The sequence below is a fragment of the Aedes aegypti genome, chromosome 3 (genome assembly GCF_002204515.2).
Source record: "Aedes aegypti strain LVP_AGWG chromosome 3, AaegL5.0 Primary Assembly, whole genome shotgun sequence".
Lineage (NCBI taxonomy): Eukaryota > Metazoa > Arthropoda > Insecta > Diptera > Culicidae > Aedes > Aedes aegypti.
In genome coordinates, this window is record NC_035109.1 from 241,781,689 (window position 1) to 241,808,978 (window position 27,290).

Consider the following 27,290-nt stretch of genomic DNA (forward strand, 5'->3'; position numbering starts at 1 on the left):
AACAAGTAGGTATCAACCTCATTCAACTTCGAACGACCACAACGTGTCGCGCGGTTATGCGATGGTTGAACACGTTGTCTCGATGACTCAAATGGGCAATAGATATGAATTAGCTTTCGGCGCGCTTCAATATGTTCAGGCTCAAGGTGACAAAAGTGTTACTTTTGTTACATACTAATATGCATTCTAATTCAAATTTCCAAAACCTTTTCTATAAAATAAACTTTGTACATCAGGTAAAGATCTATTTCTATATTATTATCCTCAATAGTTTAAATCAGCTGAATTGATGTTATGACTGATATTGTGAATGAGAAAAAAAAACTTTTTTAATAGAGACAAACCATTAACATAATTCTTCAAGTAGAAATAGACTTCCTTTACTAATCGAAAAATTTCAGGAAATGATCAGTTGTTTACTGAAAGCGACTCACATCTATCTAGAGATCTCAATAAACGCATATCAAACGCGCTGTTGTTTACCGCAATTATAGAGTTATGTTTATCTCTCCTAGTTCAAACACCAAAATCTACCAACTAGCGCCACAGCATCGCGTGATTCCACTCTTTCTTCTAGCCTTTGCCTATTCACATCACGATCGATCAATTTGTTTAGAAACACCGTTCGTGGTCCCACATCAACCACATATCCACGTGTTTTCATCACTGAGTCTGAGATTGATCGTCTCTGCGGCCAGTAGATTCGATCGTGATCGTGATCAGCTGTGCCCTCTCCCAGAGCATATCTCAACGTGTTGAGGATCATGCGCGGTGGAACTCACTCTCTCGATTTCTCGAATTGGTGGAAATTACGATTGAGTCGTTTTGCCTAACGAGATCGTGGAGGGTACTTACGGGTTTTTTGATCTAGTTTTCGGAAGCTTGTCATTCAGATGTTATGGTCATACAGACACTAATTAGTACTGATAACATTCAACATTTTATGAGCAAGTTTCGAGTGTGCTCCATTGAGCATGTTTTCCCAAATGTCCCAGAAGTGTTCGACCCTCTTTCTCTCTTATTTATTATTGGCGCGTAATTCTTCACTCTATCTCTCTCACTGGACCAAGTTCGTGTGGCCCGAGTGTATGAAGTGATAACATCACTAAATATCGTTCGATATCAATAATCGCAACAAAAACCACTTGTAGCTGTATAGTTTTCGTTGAATGACACTGGCGTTACTGAGATAAGAATACCGTTAAGTCACCAGTCACCGTGCGGCCTCCATTCACCGTGCACATATACAAATTCCTACAGAATATTCATACAATTTTCACAAATTATTCTTTTATCAGCAAAATAAGATAAAACTGATGAAATGAAGTAGTGTTTGTCACGGAGCATTTTCAAAAACCTAGTTTATGTAGTCAAAATCATGTGAATTCTGTTTGATAATGAGATTTTTCAACACTTAGTAAAAACGCCAAAAAATCCCATTTTTTCATTTTAACGATAGAGTATGAAATTTTTAAAATTTCAACAAGTTTTCGCTGTAGATACCCAAATGCACGGTGAATGGATCCTTTTCAATATATATGGTTCCTATTACCGTGCATTAGTGTAAAAGGCATGAAATTATTCGGCAAAATTAGATTTATTGTTATGTCGTCATTAAACTACTTCATATTTAGTTTTTGAGTGAATATGGAATTGTTTGGACAATACAGTCAAACCTCCTATAACGATTTTAATGAAAAAATATTTATTTAGCCAATTTTTAAACTTTTTATTGTTTTTATTGTAAATGAAGATTAAAAATGAGTGCGCACACTACTAGCAACATAGTTGCTCCATCAACAACGTTTCTTCAAGATACAAAATTAAATCATGACAAAAACTATACGCACGGTGAATGGTGCACTAGTGTGCACGGTAAATGGTGACATAGATCGGTACGAGGCGACCTTAACATGACATTTTCAAACATAATTTTTGAGTAATTTTTTGTTATGCATCCCTAGTTTTATATGTTTCCCTGATTTATTATATAACTGCACGCTACGTAGTTGTATTCTAGTACGCTTCAAATTATTTGGAAAAGTCATATTTTTTTTTGGAGTGCATTTTTTTCTTCAATGCACGGTGAATGGTAGCTTGACGGTACTGAGTTAACACAAAAAAAAATTCTCATAGGTGCAGCAGTTCTATCTTAGCGTGAATAATCAAACGTTAACCGTACCCGTGATTCTGTAGGTATAATCTCCAGCAATTTTAATTGTACAACTAGGGTAGAAGCATCGGTTTCGGCAAGCTCAAGAGAAAATTGATTTTCAGCATAGGGTAAATTGCCAATTATTGCACGATTAACCCTCTAATACCCAAATTTTTATTTTCGATCTAAATATTATTTTTCGTTATCTAAAATCATTCTAAACACGGTTTGGGCAATGATTTATTTTTCTTCGCAAATTTATGAATTTTGGTTTTTGATTTTTTCTTATTTTTATTATTTATTGTTCCCTATCCTTTTTAATTTTTTCTTGAAGCCTCTTTTGGTTTACTGATTTTTGACAATAATAAAAATTTGAGTTTTTATTATACTTTTAAAAATATGATTTTTTTAGTTTTTTTCTGGAACATATTTTATTTTCCGTGTAACTAAAGGAAAAACAGATTTGAAATCGTTTCAATACCATCAGGCTCTTCTTCTGTGATAGGTTGATCGTAGAATAATATAAAAGGTACGATTTTTTATAATACACGTTAAATGAATCCCAGGAATTTGCACACTTTGAGCCCAAATATTACACACATATTTAATTTTGCTTTTCGCTTGAAGTTGACTCGCTAGTACAATTGAAGACTACGTGATACAACATTCTTAACAATACATTTAACGAATCGCATGTTTGCATGATAATTCGATGCAGTAATGATTTTATTAAAAGAAAAAACTCCATTTTGTTCTGTCGGTTTTGTTTATATTCTGTAACAATGGGCATTGCATACCTCGCGGCGTTTACTCCATAGCCAATAAATTAGGCTACAGCTGCTGGAGGTGCGCCAATTATTGAACGCTTTAATTTTTACAAAGAAAAACCATGTTTTTCTAGTAAGTTCTCCTCGCATTATAAAACCATAATATAAATCTTCTTTCTCGTTGAAACAAAAAGAAAATTCATTCAGATTTGACTTTGGTAGAAGCGATTTCATTGCGGGAAATATTTGATTCATTACAACAATTTGGGTGCCAATTGAATAACGCTGTACGCGATAGTTTAATTTCGTTTTAAGTGCATGATTTTGAACTTGTTAATGAGAAACAAACTGCTGGTAGCTGTAATGCAGTATTTATTAGTGTTTAGCATAAATATTAGGGATTCAATTCATTGCCATCAGTGTAATATTTCCCGAATATTGGCAAGTGTGCAATAATTGGGTGGTGTGCAATAATTGACAATCTACCCTATATGGGAAGCTCTAATATCACATTGATTCCTTATGAGAATGCAAATACCAAAATAAATGAGAATGCCAAATTTGCAATACCATTGCGAAGTGTACAGGAGTGTATGTTTAAAGGAAAATTAATTGTTTACATTAATATTTAAATGAATTCGGTAGAATAAATGAATGTAGCTCTTTAATGTGAAACATAGTTCTGTGACCAAAACCGGTACTACTATCCAGACAACCAAAATGTCACTAATAAGATGTCGCGAAAAGGCCTTCTACGCATATAAGTGGAGGCGATATACGTGCATATATTACGTGATGACTATTAGTATACAATGCGAGTGTATAAATTTTCTACCGAACTAACCTGCGACTTAACTTATGATAACAAATGTTTATTTTACAGCTGCTACGGATTGATTCGACTTACTTCGTACGAGTGTACGGGACGAAACAAAACGTACCATGCCCACACAGTTACGGATCACCCACAGTGACGGATCACTTTGGCGTTCAACATAACTCGCTCAAAACATAAAAGTTGACGTAAAACATATTCTTCCCATGTTATACTATTTGTCTTCTAGCATTTCTAAAGTTAAGCATAACATTCAACCGCTTAATAATGGTGTATTTGACAAATGTTTAGTTGGTACCACACAGCTATCATTATATGGTCGTTTTCTGTAAGAAGTGCCGTCAGCATTCATAAGCTCCCACAAGTAGTAAAATTCATATGTTATAGCATTAAACATGCTCGTTCGCTTCGATTTAGTGTGAACTCATCTTTAGAAAACAGTTTTCTTGATTGTTGATTCTAAATACCGAATATTAGCATTTCTAACTAGTGATCCATAATATGGACCAGGAAATGATTGTTTACCACGGTTATGGATCACTAGCAAATAATGTAGATTTCTATCATTTAAGGTGATTATAAAACGAAGCCAAACTTTGAATTTTCAAATGCACAAGACTGGTGAATCTGACAACAGTTTACGTTGAAAATCAATCAAATCGCTTGCTTGCTGGTGGTGATCAACAAGATAAATTTTCAACGCGGAGCGCTGTTTGGTTTTCAAGGCTTGTGCTCTTGAAAATTTGAGGTTTGGCTTCGTTCCATAATCACCTTAAAGCATTGTATTCGACATTTTCCCACAATCGCGCTAAGGATAAAACTAATACAACATCAAGGTTGGTAAATTTCATTTTTTAGCAGACAAAAATGGGTGGAAAACTTGGTGTGGAGCGAAAACAGTTCATGCCTCAGTTACTACAATGCAGTATATCACAAAAAAGGACATTTTACCCTTGTTTCCAGCTCTAACAATGCTATTTTTTGCAGTAATATGAGACACATTGTTAACTTTCACCAAATCATGCAATACAGATGCATTGAGTTTAAAATTTCTTGATTTTGCGCACTGATTCGTAATATGTCACAATTTGATCCATAATATGAAAATTGATCCATAATATGGTTTTCAGAAACCGATGCAATTTTTAATTTTTATGCAATCCTATGTAAATATTACACACAAAACAGTTTACTAACCGAAGTTCCAATGTGAAACGATTCAATTCGTGCTTTTAAATTACAATTTTACGTTTTCCATGTCGTTTTATTGAATTTTATAGGTTGGACTCCACACTATTTGATCCATAACTGTGGGGTCATGGTACCAATGAACTCAGAAAAAATGCGTTTTATGCGAGGAAACTCCTCTGACGATTTTATCCTCCGTGTTTTACGGGTTTGATGTAATTTGTATGACTTAACGAGTTATTACGTAAACTTTCATGCGACTTCTGGTTGTCTGGGTACCCTAGTTGACCCAGCAAACGTTGTGTTGCCCAGTAGGTCGTGTTACAGGCTTTGAAGAAAATTGTGTACATTACGTAAAATTTGTGGGGCTCGTGGTCGTGCGGGTCATGTCGTCAGGCATTTAAGCGTATCGTGACGTGGGTTCGATTCCCGCTTCAGCCATTGAAACTTTTCGTCATGAATGTTTCTCGGCTGTTCCACTGGAGCATGCTTGTCCGTTGTCTAATGTTAAGTTACAGTCTGTCTAAATGGCTGAAGACAACTCACAAATATTATTCTACACAAACACGTTGGAACCCTTGACGACAACAGTAGTGAAGGAATGGTTTATTTCGGTTGTTCCAAAGACATCGTCCGAATTTTGTTAATTCTAACGGAGCTACTTATGGAAATATTGCTGCGTACACTACCCACCATAAGTATGGAATCGCGTATTGCAACACTCATACTGAATATTGCAGCACCTTGAAAAGTTTAGCATCACCTAAAATGAATATTGTCTCGGGATTCTGAAGTGCTAGATCAATGTATTTTTGAAGTCATCTTAAAAAATACGTCTTTGAGCCCCTGCGATTTTTTATTTATGTTGAAAAAATTTTTATCACTGGATTTTGGGTGATGCTAAACTTAAAAGTGCTGCGATACTCAGTATTGCAACGATTCCATACTTATGGTGGGTAGTGTATATCCATATTTTCAGTTCTGTTTCTTCATCAACGGAAAATCTTCTGATTGTATTCACTTCTGGTACGATGTCTGCCTCTGATTTCGATTGCACATTTGAACAATTGTAACGACTGATTGATTCAAAACATATTCGAACATTTTTGTCAATCTACTACAGATGACACACAGGCTTCGTCCTTTGGCGGAGAGGCCTGTGTCATCCGCTAACAAAGATTTTTAACATCCCTTAGGTAACTTAGGAAGTCAGATGTGAAAATAATGTATAATATTGGTCCCAAAATGCTACTTTGAGAAACACCAACTCTTACAGGAAGTCATTTAGCTTCTGCAGTTTCAAGCAAGTTCTTCGCAAGGGCAGTTTCAAGCAAATTCTTCGCAAGAGTTCTTCTTGAAATTTCTTCAGTGATTCTCTTATGTATTTCTGCAGGAATTTATTCAGAGATTATCGTAAGAACTATTTCAGGGATTATTTTAGGAAAATCACTACAAAAATTCCTCCAGTTAATGCTCTACATTAATTCCTTTTGGGAAATCTCTTCTTGGAATTCTCCAGAAATATCTCTCCAAGGATTCTCCAGAAATTCATCCAAAAGCCCTTCAGAAATTTCTACAGGAGTTTCTTCAGAGGCTCATCCAGGGATTTCTCTAGTTAAATCTCTACAGCGATTCCTGCAGAGATTTCTTCAGCTTTTTCATCAGGAATATCATAAAGGATTGCTTCAGAAAACTCTATAAATGATTTCCTCTAGAAATTGTCCAGGGATGAGCTGATAGAAAATCAACTGCACATTTCAATGAAATGCCAACACAGTCTTTATTGTAAAAAAGCCATTGTAAAAAAAAAACAGCGTAGTCAAAGAGCTTATTTTATTTTCCAGGGATTTTTTAATTAATTCTTTCAGAGATTCCCTCCTCCATGAGCTCCTGCAAGAATTATTTCAGAGATTTTTCCAGGAATTTACCCGGGGATTCCTCAAGGGGTTACTCTAGATATTTTTCAGGAATTACAAAGCTTTAAGCCGCATCGACCAAGGAGTGCGGGTTTGATTCCCGCTTCAGTTCGGTAAACTTTTCGTCAGGAACGTGTTCCGATGGTGAAATTGAAACAATCGACTTTTGTCAAGGCTATACCAAGATACCATTTAGATAAATTGTTACATACATTCCAGATATATTCTGAAATTTTGAATTTACATTGAGGGTGAACATTCATTTCAGAGAAAATAATATTCTTTTTGTGGGCGAGTTGCTATTTTCAAAGGAAATTGCATATCTTTAAGAGTTTAATGTTGTGTATTCTGTAATTCACAACATTGAATTTTAAAATTGACCGATTTATCATCAAGTTGTAAGATTTTGAAGACTTGATTCAGATTCAGTGACTTCAAATTGAGTAAATAGCATATCTCAGATATCAAAAAAGTCACTATTCGAATTCAAAAATAACCAAAAACTGGGTCGGTGGTCTGATAGCTACCGCTTCTGCTTCATAAGCAGAAGGTCATGGGTTCAATCCCAGGCCCGTCCCTTTCCTCGTACTTTGTAGTTGTATATCTCTCACTTGCTTCTGTCTTCCATTCGAAATCTATCACACTCAAACTATTCGTTAATGGCAAACGCTAGAACCAGAGACGGACAAGAAACCGTTTCCCTAACGCTTCCATTCTTCCTGCATGCTTTTCCTTACGCCTGATACATAGGCAGTCTGCTAACCACAAAAGCAAACCTCTCTGCCATGCCTTACCCCAATCCATACACTCCGCATGAACTGGCTTAGATGCAGTGGTATATACGGTCTACGTGGGAGTAGGGTGGGGCTTATTTCCAAAAATCTTCCGTAGTCAGGATTTACAAAGTGGAAAATGATCATCGGTCCCAAAATAACATCCTGTGAAAAAATGAGAATTTTCGGTGAAGGTTTAGAGGTGGCGCAAAGGGCGTAAGTGCAATTTTCCCATTTTAGTGAACTCTGAAAAAATTTGGTATGCTTTTCAGCTTGTTTTGGTGATTTTAGGACCCTTAAGGGCAAAAAATCACCTCAAAATTGCGATATTTTTACTCCTTTAGATGATATTTGACGAAATATATTTTATAAATGCGATTTTTGGCCCTTGTATAGGTTACGCTGCCTGATTACTATGAACCCGAATAAGCATATGAATAGCTGGGGAGGATTCCTATGCAAGTAGAATGGAACAAAGAGCAAACAAGGATGAGAGAAAGAACAAAGGACACAGAAGAATGTAAGATGGGGTGAGTTAAACAAGGGAAGGTGTAACTGATGATATTATATTAGAATGAACTACGGAACCATGAAAATATCTCGGTTGGATGTATGAGATGTGATTATATGCACGTTCAACACTAATTTTGTATTTTAGAATGCCCGTTTTATATAACTCCAGCAATTGCTTTTATAATCTGAACAAAATTACAGAGGGGCCTAAACCAATACAGGCTCAAAATCCGTACACTTCATACAAATAGAAGGAGTTTTATATGAAGTGGAAGGATTTAGATTCATTTCATAGGTGTTCGGATTTTGATCCCGCACGATATATCCTTATTAGGTAAATTCATAAATGATTTCTACTTTCTAGCAGTAACACTTCCTCTTAGAATTTCCTCAGGAATTTCTGGATTATGATGCCATTTCAACAATTAATTGCGTTTGGGCTTCCAATACTCACTTTTGCCACAACACCTTCAACATAAGTTCGGACAAACGAAAATGCAGTTGAAGTTCAATACATCGTTCTACATCTGTATATGAAATCGATGTATATAAACAACAGCAGAAGGAAAAAATCGGTAGTCAAAATTCAAATTAGTGCACGAGCTTCTATAGAGTGCAAGAGATAAAGCACTTCAGGTTGAAAACCTCTCGAATTTAAACAAAATTTAAGCTTCACAGTTCTGAAACATATTTTTTTAGGAATTGCGACAGCGCTACATGAAGGAATTTTCACAGGATGTCCTATGTATGTATAAATGCTTGTATAAATTTGTTATGAATTTAATTTATACTGTGTGAGGCTGAATTTCCAGGATGTATATTTTGCAACGGTCCATTTCAATAAATTGCTATCAACATCCAGGAAACAAAAACCTAACGGTTATTGAACTAAATCAGTGAAGTGGACATGCATTTATCTATACCTACCAGGAGAATAATGATGAAACTTCGCATGGAGTTGAGGACATTTTAGCCGTTACTGCAATTTTTCAAAAATTGGTGCTCTTCCCCTACTTGAAGAAACATTGCTCGAAATATTTCTGAAGTAGGTAATATTAAATAGAAGTCAATATAATTATCGTTTTCTACTGGAACTTTTCTCCATTGCGTAAAATCGAGATTTTACAAGATTCCTCAGTTACACTCAACACATCACTAGTTTCACCCTCCCAACTGTTTCACCCACCCCACCTTACATTCTTCTGTGTTCTTTGTTCTTTCTCTCATTCTTCTTTGATCTTCGCTCCATTTTACTAGCATAGGAATTCTCCCCAGCTAATCATATGCTTATTCGGGTTCATAGTAATCAGTCAGCGTAACCTATACAAGGGTCAAAAATCGCATGCATAAATATATTTCGTCAAATATCATCTAAAGGAGTGGAGATATCGCAATTTTGAGGTGATTTTTTGCCCTTAAGGGTCCTAAAATCACCAAAACAAGCTGAAAAGCATACCAAATTTTTTCAGAGTTCACTAAAATGGGAAAATTGCACTTACGCCCTTTGCGCCACCTCTAAACCTTCACCGAAAATTCTCATTTTTTCACAGGATGTTATTTTGGGACCGATGATCATTTTCCACTTTGTAAATCCTGACTACGGAAGATTTTTGGAAATAAGCCCCTCCCTAACGTGGGAGCCAGTTTAATGCCTCATCAATTCCTCCCCCTTCCTCACATTGGTCTGCATTCTGACGTGGCAGGCACCATTGTCGCTAAAAATAGAAGATCACCAGCACTTATACACTGAGGATGCCTATTAGTCCCAAGCAGTCATTCGGTTGGTTCCTTGTGAAGTGCAGCTGATCTGGCGATACTGGAGTAGCATCCACGGGCGGCCAATCAAGCTCAAGCTCAAGCTTTTGGTTACATTTTGTCAAAATTTTGTTTGTATAATTCGATGAACATCCAACCAGTACAGGTTTTAAAAATATTTGGATGATAATGCATGCATCCTCCTAAGAATTATAGAATTATAGTTTCTCCAGGGATTGCTCAAGGAATCTCTTCAGGAGTATATCTGGGTATTAAAAAAACTTTTTTAGAGAAGGATTTCCTAGAGGAATCTATAAAAAAAAACGCAGATGAAATTCCGGATGAATTTCGGATGGAATCTCTGGAGGAAATCATGAGTAAATCTATGTAGGAATTTCTAGAGGAATTCTTGAAGAATTCCCCGGAGGAGTTTTTGGAGGCCCAGAACGAGTTTCTGGAAAAATTTTAAGGAAGATAACCCGAAAAATCCTTTGAAGAGTTCATGTAGCGATTTCCTGGATGCATGCCTGAGAGAATTTCTAAAGTAAACTTTTGAGGTGTCCATATAGGAATTCATGAAGTTATTTTTTGTAGAATCTCTAGATATTCTTCAGGACAATTTCTGGAGGAAATCTCAGGAATAACTCGTAGAAGAATCTCGAGAACACTATCAGAGAATATTCTGGAGAAATATCTGGAGTATTCCTTGAAGAAATCGTCGTGTTTTAACTTGGAGAAAGCCTTCAAGACATCTCTGCATTAAACCCTGTAGAAATATTCTTGAAGGAATGCTTAGAAGAGTCCCCGACAATTCGAGTATGATAACATTATGTTTGAGAGGCTCATATAGCCTTAGCGGTAAACGCGCAGCTTTTCAGCAAGATCAAACTGAGGGACATGGGTTCGAATATTCACCGGTAGGTGATCTTTCCGGGTTTTCCATGCATACAGTATTCGAATTGACACAATTCGAAATGTAAATATTTGAACGGTTATCCGACGGAAGAAAATTAGCTTGTTAATCATGCTCATTATAATTTACCTAATGGTTATGGGTCAAGAAAGCATCCGTTAGGGATGGCACACAAATTATGTCACGCAAAATTTCAACTTTTTTGGACAAACAAGTCATTTTTGATCTCTCCAGGTTAGTTATAAGTAGTCATTTGAAAGATCTCTCAAGGCGATTAAACAAACGTTCAGTTGTGTCGTCATATGTAAAAAATCTTCAGTTCTTCAAGATGCTTGAAACGAAGTTCACAATCTTTAAAAGTTTCCGACAAAATGCGGCAGTCTCCTTTTTTTGCTATTTAGAAGGAAACTTTGATTCTCCTAATGGAGTACAAAAGCTCCTGCCTAAATCCTCCAAATTCTGGCCGTGTAGTTCCGGCGTCCAGAATAGAACTACGGACAACCCGTTCCGGTGGTAAGAGTCCACCAAACGGGGTAACCCCAATTCAAGGTGTGATGCGAAAAACCGTGCTGAGGAATGAATGGTCGAAGGGGTGAAAAAGATGTTCGGCCATTAACGGAGCCTGTGGGGCACCTGGGCACCCCTCACAGTATTTGTCCCTTACCGCGTTAATGCAGGGCTCTGGCGTGGTTGACCTCTTTTCCCGTGCTACTCGTGGGATCCAAAATGAGTACAAATTCAAACAACAATCAAATTAGTAGTGGTAGTGCAGGTAGTAGCAGTAGTAGGGAAGCGAACCCCTTCGCAAGAAGTGGGCTAGCTAGATCTCCGTTGAGGAGAGTAGAAGCAGGAGGAGGCAGCAGTGCACGTAGTGCCAGTGCTGGAACCCATATTTCATCCCCGGCTAACGCATCGGGTGAAGTTATGGATGGAGCGTGGTTGATGAGGGCCATCAATAAAAGTAGAGATGGGCTCTCTGCGATGGAAGTGGCTGCACAGCAGCTCGACTCCATAATTGACTTTGCGTCCTCGAAGTCTAACATCAGCAAGGACCTCAAGCAGGCCTTGCTTAGACTTCGTAAGTCAATGTTGGCGGCCAAGCAGAACCATGCTGAACCCATGGTGACTGTGGCTGCGGCAGAACCCGTGGAACTGAAGGTGCCGAAGTCTACCCAGACGGAACCCTTCGTTTTCGCGGGCAGCCCCAAAAGCGTGGAAGCGAATGCTTACAGCAAGCAATCGCAGAAGCGCGCGAGGCAGCCGTCAGGGGAGGAGCTACCCGGCGGCGCTCGTAAGGCCAGGCGGATACTGACCCCGAAAACCGGCAGAAGTGCCGGAAAATCGGACCCCAGCCAGGCGTCCCGGAAAGCCGAGAAGGGTGGGCCCGAAAAGGCTGGCCCCTCACGGAGTGATGGGAACAGGGGGTTGCGACCTTTGAGAGGTCCTCCATCACCACAGGTCAGGGCGGAGCAGGGGGGGGACGCCCCCTGGACAACCGTAGTGAGGAAGAAGAAGAAGAAGAAACAGGAGAAACAGGAGCGCAGGGATACCAGACCTAAGAAAGGTAGGAGGGTAGGTGCCAAGCGCGAAAAGGGTGATGCGATCATCATCAAGACGGAAGAGTCCAAGTACTCGGAAGTCCTGAAGGCGATGCGCAGTGACGCGAAGCTTGCGGATCTAGGAGCCGACGTACGCAGTGTCAGACGCACTCGTACAGGTGAAATGATCCTCGAGCTTAAGCGCGACAAGGAGCGCAAGGGCGCCGCCTACAAAAGTTTGGCGGAAGAGGTCCTTGGCGCTGGTGTTGAAGTGAGGGCTCTGACGCAGTCAGTGACTCTGAAGGTGATGAACCTTGATGAGATCACTAACGCAGAAGAGCTCGTCACGGCACTGCGGCAACAGTGCGAAGTGCAGGTGCCCACCACCGCCGTTCAGCTACGGAAAGGTCCGGCAGGTACTCAGGTGGCCTTAGTACACCTACCTGTGGCAGACGCAAATAAGTCCGCTAAGGTAGGTAAGATCAAGGTTGGTTGGTCAGTATGTTCACTGAACATACATGAGCAACCAGTGATCTGCTTTAGGTGCAGGGAACCTGGACACAAGTCCTGGGGCTGTAAAGGCCCTGATAGGACTAAGTTGTGCAGGCGTTGTGGTGAGGAAGGTCATAAGGCACTAGGCTGCAAGAACCCTCCCAAGTGCTTGATTTGTTCCGGCAAGTCCGTGAACAACAATCACCCAACGGGAGGCTCAAGGTGCCCGACCTTCAAACGAGCCATCAACGAAAAATCACAGTGCAGGTAACGCAGCTGAACCTGAACCACTGTGACGCAGCTCAGCAACTGCTGTACCAGTCAGTTGCTGAGTGGGGGACGGACATCGCCATCATATCGGACCCATACCGAGTACCCGCCGGCAACGGCAACTGGGTCGTGGATGGATCCGGAAAAATGGCGGCGATATGGACAACGGGTAAATACCCTGTCCAGCAGTTGGTGTCTACTACCTACGAGGGCTTCGTGATCGCCAAAGTAAACGGGGTCCTCTTCTGTAGCTGCTATGCGCCTCCGAGTTGGTCGACCGAGCGGTTCACGCAGATGCTGGACTGTATGACGACCGCGCTGACAGGGCGAAGGCCAGTTGTAATAGCGGGTGACTTCAATGCCTGGGCCGTGGAATGGGGAAGCCGTAACACGAACCAGCGAGGTCAAATCCTGCTAGAGGCACTGGCCGTGCTAGATGTCGATCTGGCTAATGTTGGTGCCAAAAGTACCTTCAGCCGTAACGGAGCGGAGTCGATTATCGACGTTACTTTTTGTAGTCCTGGCCTAACGAGTAGTTCGAACTGGAGGGTAGACGATGCCTACACTCACAGCGACCACCTGGCGGTTCGCTACAGTATCGACTACAACAACAGCAGGCAGCGGGTTGAGGAAGCGGCTAGGTCAAGGCCAAGCCCTCGTAGGTGGAAGACATCGTACTTCAATGATGAAGTACTTAGGGAGGCGCTCCGCCGTGAGCGTAACCTACTCGGACTAAGCGGGGACGAACTGGTAGCGGTGCTTACGCGTGCATGCGATGCGACCATGCCTAGAAAAGTCCACCCTAGGAATGGGAGACCACCGACATACTGGTGGACTCAAGCTATTGCGAACCTGCGCCGTGCCTGCCTACGGGCCAGGAGACGGATGCAGCGAGCACGTACCGAGCAGGAGCGTGAAGAACGACGGGCGGTGTTCACCGCTGCCAAAGTCGCGCTGAAGTCTGAGATAAGGGCAAGCAAAAAGGCCTGCTTCGAGGGACTCTGTCAGAGTGCCAACGCGAACCCGTGGGGTGATGCCTACAGGATCGTAATGGCGAAGACAAGAGGTGCAATTGCTCCTACGGAGCAGTCTCCACAGATGCTGGAGGGGATCATCGAGGGGCTCTTCCCGCGCCACAACCCTAGCCCATGGCCTCCTTTTGTAGGACAGCCGGGGATTGGGGCTGGTGATGAGGATAGAGTAACTGATGAGGAACTTGTAGGGATTGCAAAATCCCTAAGCATGGGGAAGGCACCAGGTCCGGACGGAGTTCCAAACCTGGCCCTCAAAGTCGCAATCTTGGAGGCTCCCGGTATGTTCAGATCTGCTATGCAGATATGCCTGGACGAGGGAGTATTTCCAGATGCGTGGAAGAGGCAGAGCCTGGTACTATTGCCAAAGGCGGGGAAACCACCCGGTGACCCGTCGGCGTTTAGACCAATATGCTTGATTGACACGGTGGGGAAAGTGCTCGAGAAGATCATCCTCAACAGACTGTCGAGGTACACCGAGGGTGTAAATGGTCTCTCAGGCAACCAGTTTGGCTTCCGGAAAGGGAGGTCCACTGTAGACGCTATTCTGACGGTTAAGAAAACCGCTGAGATAGCACTCCAGCGTAAGAGGAGGGGTATTCGCTACTGCGCAGTAGTGACTCTGGATGTAAGGAATGCATTTAATAGTGCCAGTTGGGCGGCTATTGCCGATGCGCTCCTGCGTCTGGGGATACCCGAGTACCTGTACAAGATTCTCGGAAGTTACTTCCAGAATCGGGTATTAGTCTATGACACAGAGGTGGGTCGGAAGTGCTTTCACATAACCTCAGGAGTCCCGCAAGGTTCCATCCTGGGTCCGGTGTTATGGAATGTCATGTACGACGAGGTGTTGAGATTAAAATTCCCGGCGGGTGTGGTCATCGTTGGCTTTGCCGACGATATTACGCTGGAGGTCTACGGTGAATCGATCGAAGAAGTGGAATTGACTGCAGCCCACTCGATCGCAATTGTGGAGGAGTGGATGAGCTCCAGGAAACTGGAATTGGCTCACCACAAAACTGAGGCTGTTGTTGTCAACAACCGAAAGTCGGTGCAGCAAGCGGTGATCAGTGTAGGCGACTGCACAATCACTTCGAAGCGCTCCGTCAAACACTTGGGGGTGATGATCGACGACAAGCTTACCTTCGGTAGCCATGTTGATTATGCCTGCAAGAGAGCCTCCACAGCTATTGTGGCACTGTCCCGGATGATGTCCAATAGCTCTGCGGTGTACGCCAGCAAGCGTAAGCTTCTGGCCAGTGTCGCCTCGTCCATACTGAGGTATGGTGGCCCGGCTTGGGGCACGGCTTTGAGTACCGATAGCTACCGTAGCAAGCTAGAGAGTACTTATAGGCTAATGTGCCTGAGGGTTGCGAGCGCGTACCGTACCGTGTCACACGATGCACTTTGTGTCATCACCGGTATGATGCCTATTGGTATCCTTATCATGGAAGACATAGAGTGCTTCGAAATGCGCGGCACAAGAGGCATACGCAGGACTGCCAGACTGGCCTCCATGGTCAAATGGCAGCGTGCGTGGGACAGTTCCACCAAGGGAGTGTGGACTCACAGGTTGATTCCGAGGTTAGATATCTGGGTCAATAGGCGCCATGGGGAACTAACATTCCACCTAACACAGGTCCTTTCGGGTCATGGATGCTTTAGACAATATCTACACCGTTTCGGTCATGCGGGTTCTCCCGAATGTCCAGTTTGTGCAGGTTTAGAGGAAACGGCGGAACACGTTTTGTTCGTGTGCCCGCGTTTCCGCACAATGCGTGACCGCATGTTTGCCACATGCGGTCGGGACACGACTCCGGACAATTTGGTCCAGAGGATGTGTGCAGACGAGTTTGGCTGGAATGCCGTTTCATCGGCTATCACCCACATCGTCTCGGAACTCCAAAGGAGGTGGCGTGTGGACTCGAGGAGTGACTAGTGCAGACGCTAATCAGGTGGTCCAAGGGTTCGCAGTCGGCAACGTAGGTCATACCGGTGCCCTACGGTCGAAATCGACCCTTACAGCGATTAAGTGGCCGCGGGGAGAACATCCTGGTAGCGCTGCTGTCGTGGCGCCGGCCTACTGGGTGGATACGAGCCTCTGGTTGTTCGGGGCAGGTGGAGGCCCCTTCGTCAGCAATCCCAGCTGGTGCTAGCTGATAGGGCCTGAGCCTTCAGTAGGTCAAATTGCGAAGCCCGCAGTATCAGTTCTTGATACCTGCGGTGCAGCTGGGCGCGGGCTTAGTGGTCGACCCTGCCCGCCTTCAGCGGACAACGGGAGGTGAGGACCACCCGGGAAGCTGGCAATGCGCCAGCATGCTACCTTGGTGGACCCCCATAAGCGTGTCATCGATGTTCGTTGCTGCATGGCTACGCAGCTAACCTGGAGGATGCGATGTGCAATAGCCCCTCTCCGAAGCAATGCCTTCTTGGTGGTCCCGGAGAGACGAAGGGTTTGGCGGCAATGGAAATGGTTTAGTGGGTCGGGGGTGTAGTCCTGTTTACTGCTTGTACGTAGTAAATGGTCCCCAACCCCACACTCCCGGACCTCGGTCCGGAGTCTGTTGAGCAGATTATCCCCCCATTGCTTAGAAGGAAAAAAAAAAAAAAAAAAATCCTCCAAATTCGAAACAACTGACCATGATTGGCGGCACCCTTTGTTTCGTCCCTTGAATCAAAGAGCCTAGGCGCTGCTTCGATTTGTTTTCGGAAAATTTATCTTAAGCATCGAACTGATATGTCATTTCGATGCAATTATCAACATTAACCATATGAACTTTGAAAGAAAGTTTACATTCCGGAGAAACGTTCTTTCTTCCATTTTTGCTTTGCGTTAATGGACAGTTTTGAATACCACTTTTTTGGAAGGAAGTTGCCAATTTCGAGATTCACCCTTCCTTTTGTTCGTGGTGGCAACCATGTTTAGTGAATAAGAGAAAAAAGACGTGACCTTCTAAGAGTTTTTTTTTTCAAGACGTTGTCCAAGAAGGATTACCACCACTAACTTTCACTAAAGAGTCCCATGAAAAATCGAAGGCAAGAATCCAAACAAGGATCGAAAAGGGATCAATAGTTAGAAAAGTAGCACTAAAAAGTATTGTTGTATTACATAAGATAGTTTTAAAAACTTCCGAGAGTAGAAAGAATTTGTGTACGCACAGCACGAGGGTACGATGCGCACTGATATAACAAATACTATTTTTATAATAAATCTTCGAGCTGTTTAGTAGAATACCTATAAGTAGATGAAAAAACCGAATTTAGTACTATACCATTTAATTCTACTAGAGTTTGTATCCTTTGACAGATACGCGTATTTCGACCTCAACTGTAAGGCCGTCTTCAGTGTCGTGTACTAGACTCTGTCAAAGGATACAAACTCTAGTGGAATTAAATGGTATAGTACTAAATTCGGTTTTTTCATCTACTATTTTTATGATATCTGAACCCGTTGAATGGCCATTTGCAATATATTTTAAAGTCGTTCACTATTTTGACCAGCTTTTGTTTCATATTCGACCGCAGTGAAATCGCCGAATCACCGAACAGACATACATGAGAGATCGAAACTGTCCACCACCAACGTGCCAAAAACAGCACGCGCGACTACTCTCCGAGACCGGCTTCGACCGCAGAGCAGTGCGACCAGCTGTTTTTGTCGCCCACCCGCCTGCCCAATCAGTTTCTGACCAACTGTCGATCAGATCGTCTCAGCGATTCGCGCCGCGCTCAGTAGTCTCTTCAGTCTCCGTCCACGGACAGCCAAACTTACTTCCGTCGTCGTCCTCCGCTGTTGAGGTGAAGCTCGCATTCGGCTCAATCGTGCGTAAGTCTCCTGGCTGGCTGAGTGTTGTGTTGCGTCAGAGATTCGCGTGCATGTATTATCGATCTACTACATCGCAGTATAAGATCCGACGGGCTGTTGTCCGTTCTAGACAGTTGCGGTCTAGCGGTGAAGCAAGCAGCTCTCATTTTTGCTAATTCGGAAGTGCGATTCGATTGCGATTGGCATACGCGCGTGCGGAAGGGTGATCGATTTGCGATTTTGTTGGACAGTTGAGGCGAACTCGAAAGCTATTTGAAGTTCTGATCTGCCCTCAGTGTTAGCGTTTGTTGGTGAATGACAGTGACAAAAGATAAACGGCTATTCTACTGTGACATTTTGGAACTGATTAAAGCAAACTACTGGATGTGCAATACAGTTTGTGATTTCCCAGTTTGATAAAAAGTAAGAAATTCAAATGGTGGTGGATAAAATGATGGTTGTGATAAGCTAATGAACTGTGATATCTTAGAGTGACAGAGAAACTAAGACTCTTAACCGATATCTATCTGAATAGATAGAAATCTATGGTGAGCGATGAAAAAAATCAAAAATTATGTGTACAATGAAGAAAGCTGAAAGATGATGCAATATGTTGGGATATGGCAAAAAAGAGACTGTGTATGATAATTGAGTGATAAACAAAGAATGATAAATCTGATAACTACTTAAGTGATGATCTATATCTATGAACAATGATCCTTCCCCTTTACAATTTTATTTTTATCTGATGCTTTTTATATGTATACTAAATGTAATCTATCAAAACAAATGTATACTAAATGTAATCTATTATAACAAATACTATAAAGGAAAATAAGAACAGAGATCAACCTTATTGGTTTATGTACAGCAATTTTGCATCAAATCTGGTGCTAAAATTATGTTTAAAATAGCAAAAAATATGGATCCTACTTCATGGTAATTGGTCAGTGATCATCCGATGAAATGAAGATAGTTTGAACTCTATGATAAAAAATTCCTTAAATTTAAATATGTTTGCTTAGAACCGATCGAAAATAACAACATTCAATATGCTTGTTCTCCAAGCCTACTGCATCTGTTAGTACCAAAATTTCTGGCAAACCTTCTCGGTAGGGCATAAAGTTTCATAAGGTGATGAAATGAAGCCAAACCAGAGAGAATCGAACATCCGTTTTAGATAACAACTTGATCGATAGGTCATTACCAGCGAATGACCAATTGATCAAGTTTTCAGCCTGTTCGCGGTGTTCGGATCTGTAGATTTGTACTCTTGACAAAATGAGGTTTGGCGTTGATTCATTTTCACCATGAAAAGATTTGTTGTATTGACATAGATTTAGATTTGCCGATTCTCTCCATTTCAAATTTGTACAAATTGTGATTTTCGGGAAATTCATTAACTAATTGCTACACGAAAATAAATTTGAAAAATGGAATTATGTTCAATTTATAAACCACTAAAAATAGGTTTGAAAAATTCCAATCTGTGTAGGACCTCAACTATTATAACCAACTAAAACAGTTGAATGCAGTCGTTTTTTGCTCTTGCTTTAAGCATATATTAGGAAAAATTTTCAATTAAAAATGAAAAAAAAACACATTATTTTCCTGTTAAGCGGTCGTTATTATCATATACGTGAATCAATACAGTAGCTATAAAGAAGTGTGTTAAAAATAGCACTTTCTTCAATTTTTTGTTATAGAGCTAATATGCAAATGAAATTTTTTTGATGAAAAAAATTTTGCCATATGATTAGCACAAGCCTGCCCAACCCTTTTTTGACCGCAGGCCAAATCGCAGAACAGATTTTATGTGGTGGGCCATGATTTTAAATGAATTCGCATGAAATCTGACAAAAGTCAGTAATTAAAGCAATTTTCTTTTGGAGAAATCGAAAACAGAACATTCTGCTGGATTTAAGGAAAGTCGCTTCGAATTTGAGTAAGATTACCAAGGATATTTTGAACAATCTATCCCAACTTTAGATCCGGTGAGAATATTTCCTAGAATTTTATGAAAACCATACTCCTGTCAGAATCCCGTCTAGTATTCGAAATCCTGCGTAGGTTATTTTGGGAATAATGATCCGGAATGTGTGATAATGCTGATCAAAAAAATGTGAAAGCTTTTCGTTCGAATCAAGTGAGAATTCTGTCCACGATTTTACAATTATGCCCAGTATTCCTTCAGAATCTCCCCAGTATTTATTCCAAAACTCTTACTTGAAATATTTGAGAATGCTGTTCAGGATTTCAAAAGAAACCTGCTCATAATTCTATGAAATAATGGAAGCCTATGGAATCCTATTCAAGATTCTGTGGGAATCCTGACCATGTTATCCGTGAAGGTCGTGTCCACAATTCGTTGATTTTGTGTCCAAGATTTTGTGATAAATAGTCTATTTTTTAAAAACCTGCCAAAAATATGCAAAAATAATCACTCCCAGAATTTGGTAAGCGTCATTTCTAGGAATGTGTGGGAATGTTAGCTTATGATTCTATGTAATTATGTAGGACTGTTTAGTCTTTTGATCATTACTTCTGTTCAAGCATTATTTGTCAAATAATGACGGAAGTCAACCAAGCCCGCTTTTCCACCATTTTGAAGCTCAATAATAGCCCTATATTCGCACCCATAGCGAATTAAAAAGCTATTTGATTATGTGAGCATTCTATAAAATGTTGTAATCCTAACAAGGATAATTTCGTAAACTTGTTTTTTATAATGAACCTTAAATATGTTTACTCAAATTAGATTTATATGTAGAACTTTTTACCGTTATTAAAACTCGAAACAATCTAGAGTTTGTTTCAAATTTAAAATCATATTTTGAATAAATTATAAATTATGTGTTTAAAATAATTAGAGAAAATGTTTAAGCTTGAACTTACATTTAAAATTAACAATTAAGTATCTTCCAACTTCAAGTTTGTAGAATATGAGAAGAATCTTCAATCCCTCCGCAGGCCACACAAAATGAGGTCGCCGGATGTGGTCCGGCTATCACGCTAAATTTCAACTTTTTGGACCCCCTCCTCCCTCTTTGTCACGTTTTTTGTATGAGTCTTCCGAAACTTTTGTAAGGCTTGTCACGCTTAGCTTGACCCCCTCCCCCCTCGAAGCGTGACGTAATTTGTGCATGACCCTTAAGCACAATTTTCTAAAAAAAAATCAGCCATCTTCGCACAGGTTTTGCAAATTTCAGGTTTTTTAGGCGTTTGCACATTTTTTAAGTCATATGCTCGTTATTTTGAAAGGCTTCACAATATTCTGTCAAGCAATGGAACAACAAATCAGTGGAATTGTATTTTGAGAATGTACACATCACTTAAAAGCATAAAATAATTTGTGAGATCGACCCAAATACATTGAAATAATTTGAATTTCTAGATTACTACAATAAATACCGAAGTGTGCGTATATTTTTTGTTAATTTCAAAATGTGTCACAGAAACTCTATTATTTTAACAAAATGAACTCATTAATACTATGTTAAACCTCAAAAGCAATAAGGTGTAAGTGTCTTTGGTTGATTTTATGAAAAGTATGTCGAAAAAATATGTTTAAACTTCTTAACATTTATTTTTTTTACAATTTTCAAATATGCAGGTTTTAACAAAATTGATAATCAATGAAATTGAAACAAGTTTTATGAATACACCAACTCTCTATCTGATCACCCTAGCAAAGTACAAAGATATTTAATAAAAGGAATAAATAAATAAATACCGTTTAATTCGAATGGTTCCATAACTTGGATTTTTTGTTGGTAACAATGCTCTACAAAATTATGTAAATAATCAAAATACACAACACTGTGGAAATGAATAGGATTCTAAACCGTTAACAGGAAAAATATTTTCAATTTTTAGTTCAAAAAATGTTCATTTCTTATGCTTCTGTTATTATGACAGAGGCAAATGTATGCAGAAAAAACCTCCATGGTTTCAAACTACATTATAATCTATTGTATATTCTAATGGTTTCACCAGTATCCATGAGTATCCAAATGAGGAAGCTTGAATATCATTGGCTACTGTTAAACTGCTGATATGATCGTATCGGCTATTTTATGCTATTTAGAGAACTCAATCGTATTTGAAAAAGTAATGAATTTTATCTATTTACGTCAAATGGAAAAATTACCAACCATGAATTTAAAATTTACCAATAAAAAAAATATGTTTTGCAGGTGATGCGAATAGTTTGTTTATACTATATTGACCAATCTCACTCCATAAAAATTTTAAACGATTATTGCGTTCTTACAGCTTGGTTCCAACTTTTCAACAACTTATCAAATAATTCAACCATTAAATTAAAGTCCGAATACAGTCGACTCTCCACAACTCGATATTCTATAACCCGATATCTTCTATAACTCGATGGATTTTTCGGTCCCTTCAAATTGTTATACATCATGGTCTCCATAAGTCGATATTTCCATAACACGATTCCACTAGTCGATGTCATGTGTGAAGCAAATTTACCTCCATAACTCATACAGAGAAGCACTTCTTTTATTTTGGAATTGAATAAAAACTTACAAGTTGTAATGAAAGTTAAAAATATATGAAAATACAAATATTGGCTTTCAGTAAAAAAAATGTGATTTTCGAGCATTAAAAATAAGTATTGATTTTTTTTTTAAACTATCAACAAAATAATATTGCTTTTCTACAAAAATGATCATACAAGTTTTAAAAATACAGAAATCTGATATTTTTATTTTAGGATTTTCTGTGTCGGTATGTTATATAACTCGATAATTCTTCAAGTCGATGGTCCCTTGAATATCGAGTTATGGAGAGTCGACTGTAATTTAGATTGGTTAAAATACATGGAATAATTGCGCTGATTTGTGGGTGTAGGCTATATTCTTGTTTTTCAGTATTCATGCATAACTTTGAGATAATTTAGTATTGCGATATACAATATGAATGGTTTATCAGTTTTGGACGCAGGTGCAAAAAGGGAGATTTTAAAAAGGGTTTTTTTGTTTGCGCTGGTCATTTTTTTTTTTGTTCTCAAAACCCCTAATGTTCCTAGAAACAATTTCTGGCTACGCCGCTGCATCATATAAATGAACAACGAAAATAACGAATTTTCTTAAACTTTGTAATAAGATGCGCATGTTGTGGCCAAATATGAGCTCTGTAGCTTTCAAAAAACCCCACTGCCGAAGTGAATCAAAAGTATCAAGAATAGTATCCGGATCCCTAACTGTGGAAGTCCGCATAGGAACACTAATCTGAGATGCAGACTCTGTCGCAGTTGGGACTTAACGCCAGAAAAAAAAAAGATCTCAATGCCCCCTTTAATGTCAAGTTATGGAGAGTTGACTATGATAGGAGAATAAAGATGAGCGAACTGTCCATTTTGGTTTAAATACAAAACCGGAAAAAAATGAGGAAGTGAATTGCTGTTTCTAAAATTAAAAATGCAATATCGGGCGATTGGACGCCATTTTAGAATGCGGAAAACATTTGAATATTTGGATATTTCTTGCTGCCATCATCCGAAAGAAACAGGTTACGGCAGATAAATTTGCATGTTTCTTTCGAACGGCCGGTGATTTTTTTTCTTTTTGGATTCAGTGCATAAAAAAGCACGGAAGTGTCCAAAAGAAGAGCAAAATTTATGATGGTTGCGAGAAAATCCGGATCCCGGCAGTTTGTGTGGGGGTTGTCATGGGGGTTTTTCGAATGCGGTTGGACGCTCAATTGGCTACAATGTGTTACGTATATGTTTCCTATTGCCGAATTTCAGACAATTTTACTTAAAATTTTAAAACCAAACAGATGAAAATTTTTAAGATTTAAGAATCATTGGAGTAATTCAAATTAACTCTTTGACAATTCTTCCAGAATTTATAGTAGATTTTTTACTTAATAATTGGGAATCTACGTAGAGAAATTCTTGATTATATCTGTGTAGCAATTAGTGAACAAGCTTTATGTTAAGAAACAAAAGTAGAAGATGTTATACACGACACGGCACCCTTGGTCAATTTGTAAGGGAAAAGATCATCCTTTAATTGCCTTTTAATCGTCACACTTTAATGTTAACGCACAATAAAAAAAAGGTTAATGTCGTACATATTCACACATTCCATTTTTTCTCAACCGATGACTAATTACCTCTTAAAAGTGGAATGCAAACACGTTTGCCTTAATGAAGATCATGGACTGTACTTCCTGAATATGAAAATTGTATTTTTTCGTCGTAAATACAGCTATCCCCCGAGAGGGACGTACTTTATCTACGCTAGGGTTTCCCAATCGGTGGTCCGCGGTATCATAGGGGGCCGTGACGACTTCCCAAGGTGTCCGCGATGCCATTTAAAAAAAAAAATGTTTTTCTTGACTGATTGATATCCACATTACGTGTTTTCTAAAGTGCATTACAAGTTAAAGTTTAAATATCAAATCTATGCGTGACCAGATTTCGTGGCCGTGCGGTTAGCGGCGTCAGTCGTTTAGGCGTATTGTGAGTGCCACGAAGCGTGGGTTCAATTCCCGCCCCAAGTCGGTGGAAAGTTTTCGACAAACGAAAAAATCATCACTGCCCATTGAACACAAATTCGTATACGATAGTGCATAAGAGTACAGAAGTGGAGGCGATATACGCACGTGTGCCATAAGGCTGCATGCAAGATGTACGTATATCGTCTCCAACTTTGTACTCTTGTATAGCATCATTTACGAGGGTGTGTTTACTGGGTGGGCTACTGGGTGTTTAGTGTTATCCGTTGCCTAATGTTCGTGATTATTCAGTCTGAGCAACCTTTGGCTGAAGACGGAGTAAACTGTCTTTAAAAAAAATCGTTCCTCGGTCAGGTGGAAACAATTTATGAGAGTCCTTTCTCCCCTTTTTAATTAAGGTCAGTTCTGCATAAAAATATTCAATTTATGAAGCAATACTGTTGGAAATATCGGATGTTTGAACTGAACTGTGAAACAGCCCATGTAATGTGTTTTTCTTTCCCCCGTTGCGTTCTTGAATCTTTCAACAATTTCGGTCATTTTTTTTTTCTTTTGTCATCTGCAAACATATACATCATTTTATCCATCCAATCTGTGAGTTTGATGGAGGATTATATGGATGAATTGACGTAAGCACCGGGTCACTATCATATCAACCTATGCTAAACTATCCGAATAAAGACCAGGTGTTTGTTCGGATAACTTGGTGTTTGTGCTAATATCAGTAAGACAAATATTTTAGAACAAATAATTGTCGTTTGCATGTTAAACGAGTGTATTAATAGGTAAAGAATGCATATCTATGAAAAATTGCATGTTGGTCATGTTGACGCTTACGTCGACTATGCAAATATGGGCAGTAAACAATCCGCAAATGGTGTTAAGCCTATAAGTAAATTTAGGATGTTTAACGTAAGGTTGTCGCACAAATTTTTATAACGCGAGTAGTCGCCCTTGGTTTTTATGTTCAGGTCATTCAGGTACGGAATTCCACCACCAGGCGGCGCTAATGTGCATGAAACTTTTGTTTCGCAAATATCTCAGGAGCCTGAAAGCCACTTAAAAATGTGGCGTCTTCGGCACAGTTGTTCAGTCTTACAAGGGTTATCAGATTCGAGATTGTGCCAACAGGTGGCGCTAGTGTGCATGAAACATTCGTTTTGCAGATATTCTAGAATACTGAGATAGCGCATTCGGCAAAGTTGTTTAATAAGTCAAGGGCAATTATTGATATAGCTAGTTGAATTGAAATTTTGCCACCATGTGAACATGACACATTTGTTTTGCAAATATCTCAAAAGCCCGACCATTTAAATAAAATGGCGCCTTGAGCAGCGTTGTTCAGTAGCTAAAGCGGTATATTTCTTTAAGTCTCGAAATTAGAGATTGGCTAAAATAATGATAGCTCTTGATCTACTCAACAACTTTGCTGAAGACGTCATCTTTCTAAGTGGACAGGCTCCTGATATATCTGCAAAACAAAAGTTTCATGCTCACTAGCGCTGCCTGGTGGCAAAATTTTGAATTATAGCCCTTCAAGTGCTGTGAGAAACTCAAATTATCATTACTCACGATTGAACTTTTTTATCACGCTACACAGCAGTCGAAAAATCATGGATGAGTTAGCTCATCCATTTCACTCATTTTCTTATATTTCCACAGTTTACTCACACAAAGCAATGATTTCTTGTTAGTCTAGTAGAATTATAGTAATCCTATCCAATGTAAACTACAACATTCGGTTTCCACGAGTTTTTGAATGAATCATTTTTGACGGCTTGATTGTGATTGAGTAATTTTGCACGAATAACTTAAGCAAGATAATCCAATGAATTTGCTCTTGCGGGAGAGCTCATTGATTGAGACTTGAACGAGTGTCTGTCAACGCTGAGCTCTTGAGTTACTGAACTACTTTTCCGATGACGCCGTCTTTCTAAATGAACAGGTTCCTGGGATATCTGCAAAACAGAAGTAAAAACTAGTGCCACCTAGTGGTCAAATTCCGAGTTAAATGAGGTACCGTCAGATAGCGCTCCATCTTCTGAACAAATTCACTACAGACCTCAAGTTTCTCATAAAACCGTTTATTCTTGAATAACGTGCTTTTTTCAAGGGAAATGGTCTACATGTAGGTGTATTATGCAGATTTTCAAAGCTAAATTTTAAATTTTATTGTACATCAAGTGCACGAGTTTTAAGAATTTTGACATAATTTTCAGTATCAGTAGACCTTAATTTTAGTTAATAGAGTTTTTTTTTTACTTCAAAGCTGTTTTGTTATATGGTGATCAATTTCGCCAGTGTCATTTTCTATTTTTGATATTAAAACTAATTTTATGAAATCAAATGCTTATGTTATTCATAAAAAATCGATTACATAAACTGATAAAAATCAATGAAGTATTATTTTTTTCGAAATCAATCTGACAACATTTGAAATCCCAAAGACAACATAAACAGAAGCTGTAAAGTAGTGATCGGTTTGTCCCCGGATTAAGGTACAAAGGGAATTTACATATTCTCAGCAGTTTAAGCGGATGCCACGCTTCTTTTGTAATTTTCTCGGGCATCAGCAGATGAATAAGGGTAGAAGTACCAATTATGGCAATAGTGAGAACAGAAAGAGATTTTTCTGATTGTTTCACTAGAATATAACGGCTAACATTCAAAGGAATAATACATCTTTTTGTTTTTGAAGATAAATCATACAGGCTGTTCCAAAGGTAACCGATTTTTTTTAATTTTCGCTGTTTTTTATTTCAAAACTAGGCACTTGAAAGGTAATGTGAGTTCATTAATGCTGTTTTGTATCATATTTTGGATTTTCAATGCATTTCGACTCCTTTTCGA

The 27,290-nt window shown here is 39.6% G+C and overlaps 1 protein-coding gene across 1 annotated transcript in view; it reads left to right on the forward strand.

Moving 5' to 3' along the window:
• The first annotated feature begins 17,841 nt into the window (after positions 1 to 17,841).
• LOC5568385 (fatty acyl-CoA reductase wat) overlaps positions 17,842 to 27,290 on the forward strand; it is a 108,908-nt gene continuing 99,459 nt past the window's right edge. The window contains exon 1 of the mRNA XM_001658000.2: positions 17,842 to 18,374. The gene's annotated coding sequence lies outside the window, so the exon portion shown is untranslated. The remainder of the gene's footprint in view (positions 18,375 to 27,290) is intronic.